Source organism: Myotis brandtii, unplaced genomic scaffold, assembly GCF_000412655.1.
Source record: "Myotis brandtii unplaced genomic scaffold, ASM41265v1 scaffold303, whole genome shotgun sequence".
Classification (NCBI taxonomy): Eukaryota; Metazoa; Chordata; class Mammalia; order Chiroptera; family Vespertilionidae; genus Myotis; species Myotis brandtii.
The window spans coordinates 2914579-2932001 of NW_005361573.1; the positions used below are offsets into that span (position 1 = coordinate 2914579).

General features: G+C 37.9%; 1 protein-coding gene and 1 pseudogene across 2 annotated transcripts in view; one reads left to right on the forward strand and one right to left on the reverse strand.

The window, feature by feature from the left end:
- TTC28 (tetratricopeptide repeat domain 28) overlaps positions 1–17423 on the reverse strand; it is a 397370-nt gene that overhangs the window by 174956 nt on the left and 204991 nt on the right. The gene's annotated exons all lie outside the window — the stretch shown is intronic.
- LOC102249935 lies at positions 2470–3337 on the forward strand (annotated as a pseudogene).

Consider the following 17423-nt stretch of genomic DNA (forward strand, 5'->3'; position numbering starts at 1 on the left):
GTGCACATGAGGAAGTTACATGGTAACATGCTACAACTCTTTCCAGAACAGCCCTAGGCCAACATTGGAGTAATTTCATTTCTATCTTTTGCTTCAAATCATTTGATAGAGCAATTCCAACAGATTTTCAACAACTCCTGTCCCATTACCCAGAGTAGCTAGAGACATTGGTTAAGATCAGCTACAACTCCCTCACAAAAACAGAGCTTCAGTATATCACTTGAAAAATAAGATGATGAAGTCTTCAATTATTTAAACATGCCACACCTGCGATTTTATATCCCAACTATTAAAATGTACTGAGTTGAGAATGGCTGCAAAATCAAGAAAGGAGGGGAAGAGGCGGATGATGGTATATGTCTCTCCACAATACTGAAGCCAGGTAGTTAAGTTGTAACTGCCATGATTAAACCCATAAATGCAGATGGTGTTGTCTCATCTTCCTAGAAGCTTATCTAAATGAAAATAGCTGAAACCAGAAAAAAAATTTTCATTTGCAATAAGTTTAATGCTGGGATCTATTTTCCCCTCATTTCATATTGCCAGTTTCATCTCCATGAGTACTGCTGGAGTCTTTTAAAGATGTGGACATTAGGGGAAACGCAGGTTTGTGTTCAAAGCCACCAAAGACCTGGCACTATCCTCTAGCAGAGCCTGGCTAGAGGGACAGATGTGATGGTAGTTAACTCATCCAACAAGCCCAGAACAATGTTCTGCCCCTCTGCTCCTCCCCAACAGATGTTATTAGTTACATGGTTCAGCTATTGGTTTTAGAAACACATTGGCTGATTGATCACCAACTGCATTGAAATCATTATATACTATTCTATAACTCATAATAGGTATTCATTAAATATTTAATGCATAAGTAAAAATAAATTTAATAAAACTTTTAAGACTTAGCCCTAGCCAGTTTAGCTCAGTGGACAGAGTGTTGGCCCTCGGACTGAAGGGTCATGGGTTCAATTCCAGTCAAGGGCACGTACCTCGGTTGCAGGCTGTATGGCCAATCGATGTGTCTTTCTCACATCGATGTTTCTCTGTCTCTGTCTCTCCCCCTCCCTTCCACTCTCTCTAGAAATCAATGGAAAAATATCCTGGGGTGAGGATTAACAAAAAAAAAAACTTCTTAGATTTAAAAACAAATAGTGTATACAAAGTCTGAGAATACAATTTTAACTTCTATATGAAAGAACAATTTGACAGTAATGATGGCAACTTAACATTTGTGTGGGTTTTTTTTCCAGTTTGGATTCACAATCCTAGAGATAACAAAGCAATTGATGTTAGTTCAGCAATACATAGGTATGTCACAAAACTATGAGAAATGGCTGTGTCTCTAAAATATAAGACAAACGCTAGAAAAATCTAGTCCAGACTATTATAGATATTCTCTGATCAAATCACATTTCTAAGAAAAAAAATGTGTTGCATGATCAATGGATGGAGCACCAAATATGAAAAGACAGCTCAATGGGTTTGCATCATGATTTTTTTTTTAAAAAGAATCAGCTCACCACCTTTATGTATGATGTCTAGAATCCACTAAGAGCAGTTATAATGGAAATGTCAGATGAAACTACTTCACTATTTGCCTTTAAAAGTGTTGTGCTGCATTTTAAAGACACTTAGATATTTGGCATTAAAAACTGTAGTGACAGGGTCACATGATTTCTCTCAAGAGGAAAGCGCAAGGAAAGGGGGAATGGGCAGAAGGAGACACTGTCTGGCAGAAGAGAAAGAAAGTCAGTTTTTAGCCCCAAGCCCTCTACCACTGAGGTTTTCCTCTAATCACAACAAATCAACTGTCAATGCATTTATCAGCAAAACGTCTTCCCACGATTCTGGTACTTTCAGTTAATGCTGTGTTCTCTTGGATGAATGCTTCAGAGAAAAGACAAGAACAGATGTGGAAGATGTAATAATTTATTAGGAATCGTAGAGCTTGTGCTTTGTTTAGGGCAATCATGCCCTAAAGCATAATCTCACGGGACATAAACATACCTCTAACAATTCTCTTTTTATGAAGCAGGAGAAGTGGAAAATTAGTTGTTGTGGTTTTGTATTATAACATATTGCATTAAAGGGGACAAATTATGGACTAATTCTCCAGGACACTATCCATTCTCGTTAGCTAAGGAAACAAAAGTTGTGTATTTTACCCATCTGGAAAAGAATAGGGTTAAAAGTTTTCTCTTATTTCTTTTTTATAAATATGTGATAGGAATCCCAACAAGCCAGACAGCTAAAACATAAAAGTCTATTTCTTTGGGGCCAGAACTAGAATTATTATTATAGCACTGAGTCTCCAACCTTGCCTTTTATTGTTTTTTGAAAAACAAAAAAGGAATTCATTTTTAACATGATGGATTTGGAAAATAAAAAGTGAAATTATATCAAAATCCTGAAACCAAGTGAACGAGCTTTTCAAAAACAAAACAGAACACTTCCTCTCTGAGGAAGCACCAAATGGCAGATGGCGCAGGTGCTGTGGGAGGGCGTGGAGGTCCCGGGGGCCCTGGAATGGGAGACCGCAGGGGCTTCCGTGGGAGATTCTGCAATGGAGGCCAGGTTGTGGCCAGGTTCTGGCCCAGGCTGAGGCTGCAAAGCTTGCGAGGCAAGGTCCAGGACAAGGCATGGATTCCCATTACCAAACTGGGCCATCTGGTCAAGGACACGAAGATCAAGTCCCTGGAGGAGATCTATCTCTTCTCCCTGCCCATCAAGGAATCTGAGATCATTGACTTTTTCCTGGGGGCATCCCTTAAGGATAAGATTTTGATTATTCCTGTGCAAATGCAGACCCACATTGGCTAGAGACCCAGTCCAAGGCATCTGTCACCACTGGCACTACAATGGACATGTTGGTCTGGGTGTTAAGTGCTCCAAAGAAGGACCATTGCCATCTGAGGGGCCTTCATCCTGGCCAAGCTCTCTATTGTCCCTGTGGGGTGAGGCTGCTGGGGGAACAAGATCAGCAAGCCCCAGACTGTCCCTTGCAAGGTGACTGGCCACTGTGGCGCTGTGCTGTGCACCTCATCCCTGCCCCCATGGGCACTGGCATCGTGTCAGCCTCTGTGCCCATGAAGTTGCTGATAATGGCCAGAATCAACAACTGCTACACCTCGGCCAGGGGCTGCATTGCCACTTTAGGTAACTTCACCAAGGCCACCTCTGATGTCATATCCAAGATCTATAGCTATCTCACTCCCAACCTCTGGAAAAAGACCATGTTCACCAAGTGTCCCTATGAGGAATTCATTGACCATCTTGTGCAAAGACCCACACTAGAGTTTCTGTGCAGAGGACCTGGGCTTCAGCTCTGGCCACCACATAACTTTATACAAGAAAAATAAAGTGAATCAAGCCTGTTTGGTTTTTCTTTAAAGCACACACACACAATAAAATCTGTCACTGGAGAAATAAGATCCCTCAAATAAAACTGTTCCTCATCTACCTTGTTTGGCATGACTTGGTGTACTGCAAATACATGCTAAAAGAATGACAGGCCAGTGTTTCCTGGACTCAGGACCAAATCAGCTCTAGACTAAGGGTTCGCTGTCAGACCACACCAGAGGGCTGCCCTTGTCCTTTCATGTGACACCGGTTGTGATTACAGGAGAGTGTAGCACAGTAAGATGAGCAATACCACCTACTCATATTTCATAATCCTCAGACCTAATTTCCTCCTACTTCCCCTTCTCACCCTCGGTCCTAGAAAGGAAAATGTCACCACATTCACGGTACAAGATCATAACACGACTGTTTCCTCACAGGGACTTCCCAGAGAGGACCCTCCAGCTCTGCTGTGCCTCTTCTCCTCCACTCGGGATAGAGGTGATAAAAATCTGTACCTTCTTCCAAGTCTCGGGAATATTACCCTAATATAGACTCTTGATTTCTCTCAAGGACAATTAGCTCATTTAACAAACAGTTGTTGAGTTTCTACTATGTGTGAAGCAGTATTCTAGATGCTAGGGGTACAACAGAGAACAAAATACACAAAAATTCTGTTGTCATTGAACAACACTCCAGTAGGAGGAAACAGACAATAAAAACTTAAATAAGGCAACAATGGAGTTAGTATAATGGAAGACATTGTGTGCTATGGAGAAAAAGAGCAGTGAGGGGGATAGAGAATACTGGCAATGGGATAATCCGAGAAGGCCTCACTGAGAAGGTCCAGTGCAGGGGTGGGCAAACTTTTTTGACTCGAGGGCCACAATGGGTTCTTAAACTGGACCGGAGGGCCGGAACAAAAGCATGGATGGAGTGTTTGTGTGAACTAATATAAATTCAAAGTAAACATCATTACATAAAAGGGTACGGTCTTTTTTTTTTTTTAGTTTTATTCATTTCAAACAGGCCAGATCCGGCCCGCAGGCCATAGTTTGCCCACGGCTGGTCCAGTGTGCCTGTAGCAGGGAAGGGAGTAGCTAGAAAGGTTAGAGAGTGTCAGAAGCTCAAACCTTGAAGGGTCTTGGAGGCCTCGGTAAGCACCCTGGCTTTGTCTGGGTCCATGAGTCTTTCTTTTTTTTTCTGTGGTTAATCCCTTCACTCTTCTCACCCAGCCCCTCCTCTTCCCCTCTGACAACTGTCAGTCTGTTCTCTGTATCCATTAGTCTATACTATGATGCTGCCAGAGGGAAGAGGTGTGGAGGGAGGTAAAAGAAAGTAAAGGGGGAATAAATGGTGATGGAAAGAGTTGTGACTCTGGGTGGTAAACACACAATACAATATACAGATGATGTATTGCAAAATTGAATACCTGAAACCAGTATAATTTTATTAAGCAATGCCACCCCAATAAATTCAATAAAATAATAAATAAATAAATAAATAAATAAATAAGATTTTTAAAAAGAACCCTGGCTTTTATTCTTTGTGAGCTGGGAACCTGTTTCCATGGTTCTGAGCAGCAAAGAGGCATATTCTGTGTTACTATTTTAACTGGATCCTTCTGATAGATGTTAATATGTTTTCCACATAAGAAGAATTCCAATAAATTTGAGTCACTCTCCCTACTTATATAACCCCTCTATTTAATCCCTTTATGATTAACAAAGCACCTTAGCACATTTAAAACTCTGAGAACTCCTACAGGAAGAAGCCTACTAAGCTTCCTTTTTAGCCCTGGATATCAGACACTTACTATGCCCATAAAACCCTTTTATTATTGGAACACCTTCTAACATCTTGCAAAATACAGTTAGAACTCAGTCCAGAAAACACTGGGCTAGATGATCTTTAAGGTCCTTTGAGATCTAATATTCTAAGATTCGGTATCAGAAATATTTTAACAGAAGATTTCTAACTAAACTTATATTACATGGGATCAACAAATTTTGATGTGAAAAACAGATGAAACAGCTTCAGGCTTTAGATATTTATTCTTTCTCTCTCTTACTATAGTGAAATAATAACAACGAGAAGGAAATCAGTACTTGGAAGCAAAATCAGGGCTAAAATCTCCCTCAGCATACTGTGAGAGGAGGCAAAAGTCAACGTTCACGTCATCGTTCGAGCAGAGAGCCCCCAGTGGCTCTTATTTGTCACATCAGGGTAGTTCCACAGCTTGAACTATTACAACTAATACAACCCTGCAGCCATTTGTATCTGACACAAATGTTTATCTCAGCTACTGACTTTGTAAATTAGATTTTATACAAACAATAGTTCTGAGCCACTAAACTAGAAAAATAGAGTTTTCCACACTGCAGCAAGGCTAAATTAAAGTTACATTTTTCAAAGCAATATATTCATTATCCAATTTGTTTCTTTGATCTTCTCTTATCCATATCGAAGTATCGCAAGTAAGTCTCATATATCCACAATATCTTTTAGTCACTGAAACTTAATATAAACTAATAGCCTATTCCTATAGCTTCATTTTTGATACAAATAACTATGAGATTTTCCTTCTTAAAGTTAAAAGTATGCATAGACTAAAATCAGTCTTAATGAAGAGACCTAGACTAACAGATGTAGGCATAAGAATGCCATTTGCTACGGATTCCAAGGAGTCATATGTTATATACAAATCACTGTTAAGTCCTAAGGCAGGGACTGACCAAACATTAGCCACTATGGAAAACAGTATGAAGGAGCTTCAAAAAATTAAAAATATAATTACCTTGTTATTCAGCAATCTCACCTTTGGCTATTTATCCAAATAACACAAAAACATTAATTTGAAAAGATATATGCACCCCCTATATTCACTGCAGCATTATTTACAATAGCCATGATAATGGAAACAACCTAATGCCCATTGATAGATGAGTCTCCAGAGAAAGATATGGAATGTACAATGGAATATACGTCGTATAAAAAAGAATGAAATCTTCCCATTTCTGACAACATAGATGGACTTTGAGGGTGTTATGCTAAGTAAAATAAGCCAGATAGAGAAGAAAAATACTGTATGATTCCATTTATATGTGGACTCTAAAAACAACAAAAGCAAGCTTATAGATACAGAGAACAGACTGGTTGCCAGAAGTGGGAGGTGGGGGATGGACAAAATAATGCAAACTTCCAATTATAAAATAAATAAGTCATGGGGATGTAATGTGACAATGGTTAATAATTCTGTATTGCATATTTGAAAGTTGCTAAGCGAGCAAATCTTACAAGTTCTCATCATTCAAAAAAATTTATAAGTGTATAGTGATAAATGTTAATAGACCGATTATGGTGATCATTACAAAATATACAGGGTAGGGCAAAAGTAGATTTATAGTTGTGAGCTTGCAAAACAGTGTTTATTGTTGTATTGTTTATTATTGTATTTTTTACATATGGACAACTGTAAACCTACTTTTGCCCCAACCTGTATACAAATATTAAATCATTATGTTGTATACCTGAACTTAATATCATTTATATGTCAATTATATCTCAATTTAAATTTGTTTAAATAATAAATCTATTACATTTGTGCTTCACATATGACAATACATTATATATAAAATAGTCTGAAATAAATATCTCATGGCTAGTGACACAAAAATAAATAGTAAGCCAAAAAAATCAAAAATATGTACATTACTTTTTCTTTAAAAAGAACATTCAATTCTGAACTGGTATAATTTTACCACATACAGATGCAGTCTGTCTTTTATTTCATATAATCATCCTACTTTCCTATATCTACACTACTTAGTAAGTCCTGTGTCAATTTTTATATACATGTGGAACAAAACAGATAAAAGAATGTAGTACTTTGTATACTTAATGGAGTGATGTTGATAGATCAATGAACCTGGGGTACATAATGTTTTTCATTAAACCCTTCTCGGAGTCTATCTGGCAAGAGATCATGTTGACGCAGCATTTAGGAACGCTGAGCAGAGAGGATGAAGATTTAATCTAAGGCTTGATCTCAGGACAAAAGAGTAGGAGGTTAGTTCCGGCTAGAAGAGAGGATCCACCAACAGAATAGTCGGAAATGGTCCTGGAAAGGCAATTAGGAGCTGAATCAGGAAGGGCCAGGGCTAATGAGGTTAGACTTTGATTTGTGGTGAGTCACTGGTAGATTTGCACTTTGAAATTCTGCTCTGAAGTCTTAGGGGAAATGGGTCAAAAGGAGAGAGTGGGTAGGCAAAAGGACCAACTCAGAGATTGTTGTGCCTTCCATCATTTGTGGAACAACATAGAAATAAGCAAAAAAATAATAATTAAATGTGTTCAGGGGAAGATGATGAAGGTTTCTTGGAAAGGAGAACAAAAGATATTTAAAAGCTATAAACAGATACACATATATTGCATATGTATGATGTATATCAACCTGTGTGCGCTTGTGCGTGTCAGCTTGGATAGGGCCTGAAGACTGCCTTCACTGTGAAGGATGTGAGAGGCTAGCATGACTGCCAGGTGTCTGCCACGGGCATCAAGGGAGCCAGGAGAATGGGAGAGATCACAAAGGAGGGAGAAGAGATGAAAAGCTTGGGTTCAGACCTGATGAACTGAAGGTGCCTATGACACACGCTGGTAGAGTTGAAGGGAAGGAAGTCAGAAATATGGGTTTGAAGTTTAAGAACAAGGCCTAGGATGAAAATATCTCTAATGACTTCTGAGTGATTCCTCATTTTCTCTCACAGATAACAGTACTGAATATTAAGTCAAAACATATGAAACCACCAATATTCTTTTTTTTTACCTATCAAATGGTGATTTCAATAAGATAATCTACTTTATCCATGAGCCTCTTAAAAATAAGATAATATGTAAACACATAGTATTTGTAAAATAGAATCTGCAACAGATATTTCACAAATAGCCTAAAAGAAATGGTTCAACATACATCTATATATCCTGTGCCCATATTTAAAATGTGACTTTGAGAAATTATTATTAGCAACTTGCACAAATTACACAATTAATGGAACTGAAAAACTGATGTATTGCTCAATTATAATTTCAAGCAAATGTCTTTTGTGAGTTCACGCATACCATGTGTCCACCCTTTGATATTTTTTGGCATACATAAGGAACTAGTAACTATAGCTTTTCAAATGGCTTATTGCTCATTCACTCCCTCCCAATCAGTCTTTGTGGAAGAAAGAAATGAGAAGAGGTGGGTACCAGATCACCTACTGAAATGTTTCCTCAGGGAAGGAACCTGAATTTCCATATCTGCAAAGCAGAGATGATATTCCCTACTTCTGTGGCTTCCTGTACGGATGAGAGGAGAAACTGCATGTATCCCGTGGGATACAAGAGAGACTTAGTAAAAGGCTTAGTAAATAGTAGCTATTGTTATGATATCACAGTTTTGCTAAATGACCAGTAGCGCTACTCAAAAATCATCTCCTATGCTAGGTTGTTGATAACTGACCTACATCAACTTATTTATCAACTTAAAATTCTTGGTTTCACATATATGTGGACTCTAAAGAACAAAATAAAAAACAAATAAAAACAGGCTCACAGATACAGAGAAAGAGACTAATAGATTGCCAGAGAGAAGAGGGGTTGGAGGACTGGGTGAAAAAGGTGAAGGGATTAAGAAGTACAAATCGGCAGTCATAAAATAGTAACAGGGATATAAAGTAAAGCATAGGAAACAAAGCCAATAATACTGCAATAACTATGTATGGTGTCAGGTGGGTACCTGAAATATCAGGGGACCACTTTGTAACTGTCTAACCACTATGCTGTACACCTGAAACTAATAAAATATAATATTGATTATAAACTGTAATTGAAAAATAAAATTTTAAATTTAAAAAGTTCCTTAAAATTCTTGGAACAAGACAAATAGCAGAGAGAGTAATGTTGAAACAAAAAGTCAAAGTCATTTTGGCAAAGATAACATAGTAAATGATACATATACTCAGAAAATCTACGTAGTAACCACTGAAGAATCTTAGGGTAGAAATGGCCTTTAAAAGTTCTCATCACTTCTTCAATAGTACCCAGATAGAGGTGAGGCAGTCCAAATATTTCAGAGATAACAATAATTATTAGAGTTATTAAAGTAATTCTTCTTGTAGGTTTTTGTGGGAATTAAATGGAAACCAAAATGTGAAAGTACGAGGTAAACTGAATCTAGTCACCCTTTGTCCTTTTTTTTTAGAGGACAAGTTCATTGCTTCCTCAAAAGGAATGAAATCGAAAACAATACATATTAAGGTATTTATAACCTGGGTGTATCATTTTCGATCATGCTCATTTGTGAGATAATTAAGCCATCACACTGTGGTAGAGTGATTGCGTTGACAGTTGTAATTCTTCACGTCCCCTATTGAGGATGTGGTGCTGACTCTGGCTAAGTCAAGTTCAATTGCTTTAGTCCAATAAGATGTTAGCAAATGTGATACAAGCAGAAGCTTGCCAAGAATTGCCCCTCTGTCTACATAATTAGAGAATGCCCAGGGTGACCCACAGTTGTCCCAGGGGGAGTCTCACATCCGTGGGAGGCTGGACAAGATCAGGGAAGCTACCTAGCCACCACCCAGATAACCTCAGCTAATTGCAAATATGTAAGTCCCACTGAGCCTAGTTTTGACCAGAGATATGTAAGCAAAAATAAATGTGTATTGTTGTAAACCCCTGCGGTTTTGTGACTGTTTTATCATGCAGCATTCCTATAGCAACAGAAAACTGATATACACAATTATTAAGCATGTGAAATTTGTGGACTCATTAACCCTATAAAAGCCAAACCCCACCAGAAGGACTGAGTACATGACAACACCTCAATGATGACATGAGTTCTGTGTATTTGAATGAAGGTTTTGAAGCATTCAGATTTTAATAGAGTTGCATCAACTAAGGGGCTTTTCCTATTTTACTACTTCTAAACTCAAAATCAGAAGGCCAGGATATTGAGTTGCCAAGTTATATTCACTTGAGACAATCATCTTTCTATGTGCATGTGAGGGATTAGCAGAGTATTGTACTAAATGCTAGGCTAAATGACCTACAGTATCTTTCCTGTTTCCAATTTCTATGATTTTTAATTCTATATCTTGAAAGAAGTTGTTGGCAATCTACACAGAAACACTGGTTTCTAGAGAGAAGAAAAAGCAGCTGGATTTCTATTTCTAGTTCCTGGAAAGGCTTCTCCAGCATTCCAAAGTCTAATCTTGGCATATCAATCTAGAAAAAACTTTATAAGCTGGGAAATCCATTCCTTTTGATAGCTATTCAGGACACTAAAACAGCTAGGTGCCAGCGCAAATTACACTTAGCAAATGGGAACAAGGCAAGGGAAAATATCTGAAATTTGGTGGGCGGGAGACCCAATCATTACTTTCTTGTGATCCTTTCCCTATGTCCACTTCTTTCTGTCACCAAGAGAAATAAAGTACATCAAGAAGAAAACAAGGATGTCTGAGAGTCAAAATAGTGAATGTGTTGAGACATAAAATATGTTGAGTTCTTCAGAGGGAGATCATCATGTATATTAACCTAGTACTATTAATCCTGCTGTTCAGTCAGCACACATGAGTTAAACCTGTAGTACCTAATCAGAAATAGGCATTCTCTAGATCAGCGGTTCTCAACCTGTGGGTCGCGACCCCTTTGGCGGTCGAACAACCCTTTCACAGGGGTCGCCTAAGACCATCCTGCATATCAGATATTTACATTATGATTCATAACAGTAGCAACATTACAGTTATGAAGTAGCAACGAAAATAATTTTATGGTTGGGTCACAACATGAGGAACTGTATTTAAAGGGCCAGAAGGTTGAGAACCACTGCTCTAGATAGAGTAAAGCCAATAACATCATTATAGTTTCTAAATTCAAATGTCTTTGCTCAAGATTTCAGTAATTGTTTTTTGCAATCTCTCTAAAATGATTTATATCCCACGTTCCTATATAAGATACAGGACAGAGATCTAGTCCTTTGGGACTAGAGCTGCTCAGCTGCGGTGAAATCCTTTAATGACATTTTCAAAGTTTAACATCAGGTATTTTACTTTACATAAACTTAAAGGGCTGCCAGTATACCATCAAGAACAGACTCCTCTTTTTTCCCATTTAGAATGGAGATGCATACTCTGTACAATCAAGAGATTAAAAAGCAAATGGAGTATATGAACCAGATTAATGGGCTGGCCCCTGCAGCCCTAGTGAAGAGTTTACTTAAAATGAATGCTCTGAATGCCGATCCAACTTTTTAGATTTAACCGAGGGTGACTCACTAGAATAGCCCACATGACAGTATTAGTACTGCAATCCACCAGCTCGTTCTTTCCTAGGCTGCTAGAAACAAGGTTATTTCAAAGAAATTCAATCCAGACTATCGCCTGCAGTAGGTGCAGGAATGGAGTGCTACAAGTTCAACAGCAGAGACAGGGTGGGGTGAATACCAACAAATGTCCTTTTAAAAGACCTATTCATGAGGTTAGGTGAAAAATCTTTCCATCCAGGTTACTGAAACACATCCTTGAAAGGCAGACTGACTTCAAGACTCATCTATGTTAATGATATATATGGGAATGAAAGCCAATAGCTAAGGTAATGCATACTTAGCCGCAAAAACCATTGAACCAGAGCAGGCTCTGGGACATTCTAGTTTGAAAATATCTGATTCTAAAAGAATCAGTTTTCCTTTCAAGTTGTAATGAGAATTCCAGATCTTCTACAAGTATGCAGTTAATGAGAAATGCAATGATCCTCACCACACCTTCATGCCCAATTCCTGCTCTTTTCCCACTTACAGATGAATGAAGAGTTGGGGTTTTGTTATGGTGGCATTCTTTATCAATGCATCTAGTTTCTTAGATGTTAGCTCTTGGACACCCTTCCCTTAATCAGTCTTTTTGAGAAAAACTAATTATTTCTTCTTCAAAGTTATTTCATTTCTATTTTTCTATGTTGGCAAGAAAGAGTAATATTTATTTATTATGACAATATATTTTTCTGATCTACTTCCTATTACTTAAAACACACCTCTTTACACGCATGATCAAGAAGAAAAGACACTCTATCTTTACTAAAACGCCCAGCTCGGGTCTCAGTGTGCTGGCCAGTGACTGCTGGATACTGCCAACACCCAGCGGCCTTCTGGCAGCACTGGGCCTTCTAAAAGCTGTTCTCTGGCAATAGTCTTTCACGCAAGCACTAATTTTATTATAGCTGGTTTATGATTTTCCCTCATTTCCCTGCTATTTTTAAATGTGGGGCTGTAATAGGAGGCATCTAGAGGCCCGGGAGATGAAGGAACCACTACACACTGTTGGGTCTCTGTGGTATCAGTGGCCGTTGGAAGCTAAGGATTCAAATGCGATGTGAAAGAGTATTTGAATACAGGGTCCCTTAGGGGAGCTTTGCCCAACAAGAAACATATTGCCCTGCTCTCTTCATTTTCCTTTTAATTTCTGCTTTTAAGTCCTTGTGGTCTCTCAACAGTCTTCCCAGTTTTGTTCTTTAAAGTTATTTTTATACATTGCCCATTCTTGCCAGACTTATTTAGCTACATTTAATAACACTGTCTTGGGGGGAGGGGAGGAGTTTTTGACTTCTTGCATAATGTACCAATACTAATTTCTGTAACACAATAAAACAGCTTATGATGTGAATAAGACATTGCATGAAGAAATGCCAAATTTATTTGATGTCATTCTACATGTTACTGTGGGGTGAAGCTTTCAGAAAGACTGACTTTGAATTTATGCTAGTCAGAAAAAAAGTCTGGAAAAGTAGAATGGTGTTCAAGTATGGCATTACTGGGATAAAGAAAGATATTTATAAAATGGTATGTTGGGGGTGGGGTGGGAACCATGTGTTTTTCTTATAAGCTTACTTTTAATAACCAAGATAAGCAGAGATCTCAAATAGGAAAATGACAACAATCTCTATAATTAGAAAAGGGGAAATAGCCCAAGATGCACAATGAGAAATACCAAAGCATCCTGACTTTAAGGTGGAAGGAAACACATGCAGAAGAGTAGGGATCAATGCTAAGAACATTGAATTAGGAGTCAGAAGGCCTGCAGACTAGTTCCAAATCTACTCTTTCTCCGCTACGTAGACAACCTTGTACCTTGCTTTCTTAGTCTATAGAATGAGATCTCCCTAACTCCATTTCATCTCTAAAATTCACTTTCTAGAATTTTTTCTTTTTTTAAATATATTTTTATTGATTTCAGAGGGGAAGGGAGAGAGACAGAGAGAGAGAAACATCAATGATGAGAGAGAATCATTGATCGGCTTGCCTCCTGCACTCTCTACACTGGGGATCGAGCCCACAACCCAGGCATGTGCCCTGACCGGGAATCGAACCATGACCTCCTGGTTCATAGGTTGATGCTCAACCACTGAGCCATGCTGGCTGGGCCAGTTTCTAGAAAATTCTTATGTGTCCCCTGGCCTGGATACAAAGAAATTATTGATTTATTTCCTGTTGTTTACCTTAACTATCTTCATTTATTATTCCTTTAATTCTTGTGAAAAAAAGCAAAAGGCAAAAGACAAAGTGAGATACATTGGGGAAACATTTGAATCCTAAAACTGCATTTAAAAAAAGAGCAAATATTAGAAATGTTACTCCGTGGGGCTACATTCATTCTAAAACAAAATAGAGAAGGATGAGAAGAGCCACAAGCACATACAATTATGGCTCTGGCAATACTATTAAGTAGCAATAATCCCTGGATCAGACACTGCCTAACAAATGTACTTTGTCTGGAGAAGCTGAGAACCCAAAGCAATACTAGAATTATTTTCCAGACTGTCATCAAGTACAGATTACATTTTGTCATTTAAAAACAAAGCAAAACACACTCTAAAAAGTAGCTTTTATATGTACAAATGTCAAGTGTCAAGCAATATTTATTCCCCATTAACTTCCTTTCCTATTTACCTATTTCCATTACTTATGTTTCACTTTTCCTAAATAAAAACTAAAGGGCAGTCTGGCCAGTGTGGCTCAGTGGTTGAGCGTAGACCCATGAACCAGAAGGTTCAATTCCCGGTCAGGGCACATGCCCAGGTTACGAGCTCCATCCCCAGTAAAGGGTGTACAGGAGGTGGCTGATCAATGATTCTCTCTCATCACTGATGTTTTTCTCTCCCTCTCCCTTCCTCTCTGGAAGCAATAAGAATATTTAAAAAAAAAAAAAAAAAAAAAAACAGCCTTGGTGTGGTTTCCCCCCCCCCCCCCCCCCCCGCCTTCTAGGAAAGAGATGGATTAGTAATAAGATTTGAATAGATAAATAGGTGGTAGTGATACTGTCAAGTATACACAGTAACTAGAACTTCTCTAAAAGCTTTCATGGCTAGAGGATGATAATGAAGATGATGAGGATGGTGACACTGACTCTTGTGACACTTAATACTTACCGAGTAATCAGCCACATGCTTTATGCCCAACTTAGCTTAATGTTTTATTACATATTACCACTATTATATGGGTTAGGAAAGTGAGGCTTAAAGAAGCTTAAGTAACTTGCTCAAAGTCACACAACTAGATAAGTGTGAGTGAGGACTCAACCAAAGTCTATCGGATCTTAACCCATGCTCTGCTTATACATTCGGATCAGCATACTTAATTTTTTATATGCCTAATATTTCCAGAGATTTGGGGAATGTTTATTATCTTAAGAATTTTATTCATCCTGTAATCATTTAAGCCTCTTGGTATACCTCCTAAAAGATAGTTAAAAGGTAAAAATTTAGGCTCAGTCAATTATTACAAATTCTAAATAGCATCAGTTAATTTAATCAACTGATTAACTACTAAAGAGTTATCAGAGATTGAAATGGTAAAATTTAGAAGATTCATGGCACTCTCAACCTCTCTCTTCCAGGAAAGGCCCAAAGATATGCACTAACATACCCCCAGGAACCAGTGGACACCTGGTTAGTGAGTTGGCAGGAGAATGTGGATTAAGGAATGAAAGCAATAAGCAATTCAGTGATAATTTCTTTGGGATGTAATTTCTCTGGAGAAAAGAAGAACTTTGAAATCTATACAAGTTTTATGGTAATTAGAGGAAAGTGCTTTTATTCAGGAAGAATAAAAGATTCTGATTACTACTTTGAAAACAGACTTTTTTTTATAGTGAACTAAAACTGAAAATAAGAAAGGATTCCTAATTTGTATCATCTGTAGCAGTAGATGGGAAAGGCATTGTCCTTACAATCTATTCTCATCAGATTTTAATTGTTCTCACCCACAATGACATAAAATTAAACAAACCTCAGTGATGTCCTTACAAAATTAAAATGGACTGTAGGAAAGTATGTGTTTTGTTGTTGCCTGTGTTGTGGAAATTATCTTTTTAAAAACTGAACACACAGAAGTGGTTTCATTTCAGCAAAGATTAATGATTTGTACCAAAAATTCTATTCCAAGTAGCAAGTAGAATATATTTCATCTTGTTTTCCAAAACATGATCCTGACACTTACACGCTGTGTGGCCTAAAGCCCATCCCTCTTTAAGCCTTAATTTTATCATCTATAAAATAGGAATACCACCAATTTGCTAGTTTCTCCAAGTTTCCATGGTCTCCAGAATAGTGAAGTCCAAAGTTAAAAATCAAGAAAGTGTTAAGTTAATCCAGAAGCTGTTCTGTCAAAGCAGCATGCCACCCATCATGTTGTAATGACAGCATCTTAGCATTATAGACTGTCATCAGTACCTTCAGGAACAATCACACTCAAGACCTTAGATAATGCTGCAGTCTCCAATATGTCAGATTTTATCTGTTTCTGAGTCCTTTAATTTTGATTCTTTATGTTCAAATCTCTTAACAAGCTCTTGGTTCAGTTCAGTCCCTAATAATGATACCACATGTAGTATCATGCAAAAGGCTTCAGTATAGCCAGGGAGCCCATTTCTCTGGAAAATTACTGAAGTATATCAAACTATCTAAAAATCCATTCCTGAAATGCAAATACTTGCTCTGGATTTCACCACACAGAATGGCATGCATTTAAAACTTATTAATTGCTTATTTCTGGAATTTTCCATTTAATATTTGTGGACTGCATTTGACTACAGTTAAAGAAGCCATGGAAAGCAAAACCACAGAAGAGGGGGGATGACTGCACACACACACACAAACACACACACACATTCACCAGGGGTGCAAGTTCTTTTGAAGTAATAACTATTTTATCAGTAGGAGAGAGAGCACTTCATTATCCATTACGGGCCCAAAAGGTCTGGCTCAACTGACTTATAATACAAAATACAAAGAGCATAATAAAAAAAACTGATATCCTATCTCCATTCTTCACAATGTTGGGGGTGGGGGTGGGAAATCTACAGTTTTCCATGATTTGAAGAGTTACGGTTTAACAATCTTATTTGTTTCTCAAAAGCCTGTGGTACACACCACTGAAGAGGTTGTCAACCATTCCCTTCCTGAACTTAATACTCCCTATGAGGACAGGGTTCTCAGATAAACGGAATGCTTTTTGCCCTTTAACCCCCTCTCCTGTGCTGCTGGAAGTAAAACAATCATCTCACTACATTCCTTCTCTCTGTCTCTGTCTCTCTTGTCTTTCTCTCTCACACACACCCCATAAACCTTTGTGTGGATTTCATATTAGCACTACTAATATATTAATATACATGGTGTAGAAAATGTCTGCAAAAAGGTCCAAGAAAAATAGCATTGCTTTTGGAGAAAGTGCTATGGTCAGGATGATGTCATTGAAAACCATCTAATGAATTTCCTGTAGCCACATCCTAAAGAAAATCCAGAAGGCTCAGTTTTCTCACAAAGTCGAGTAGTCTTTTTTGGGGGGTCAGTAACTGTTCCTGCAAACCTACAGGCATCATCAATTGATTGATTATGATTTATCTTTAATCTTCAACATCACAACAAATGAATTTTCATTTTAAAGGTCTTTTATGTGGGAGGCATTATCAGAATATTAAATGTAAATTTTAGATTTTAGTTACTGACAGCAAAGTAAGTGCAAAAAAAAGAGTAAGCTTGTTGACACTTACTAC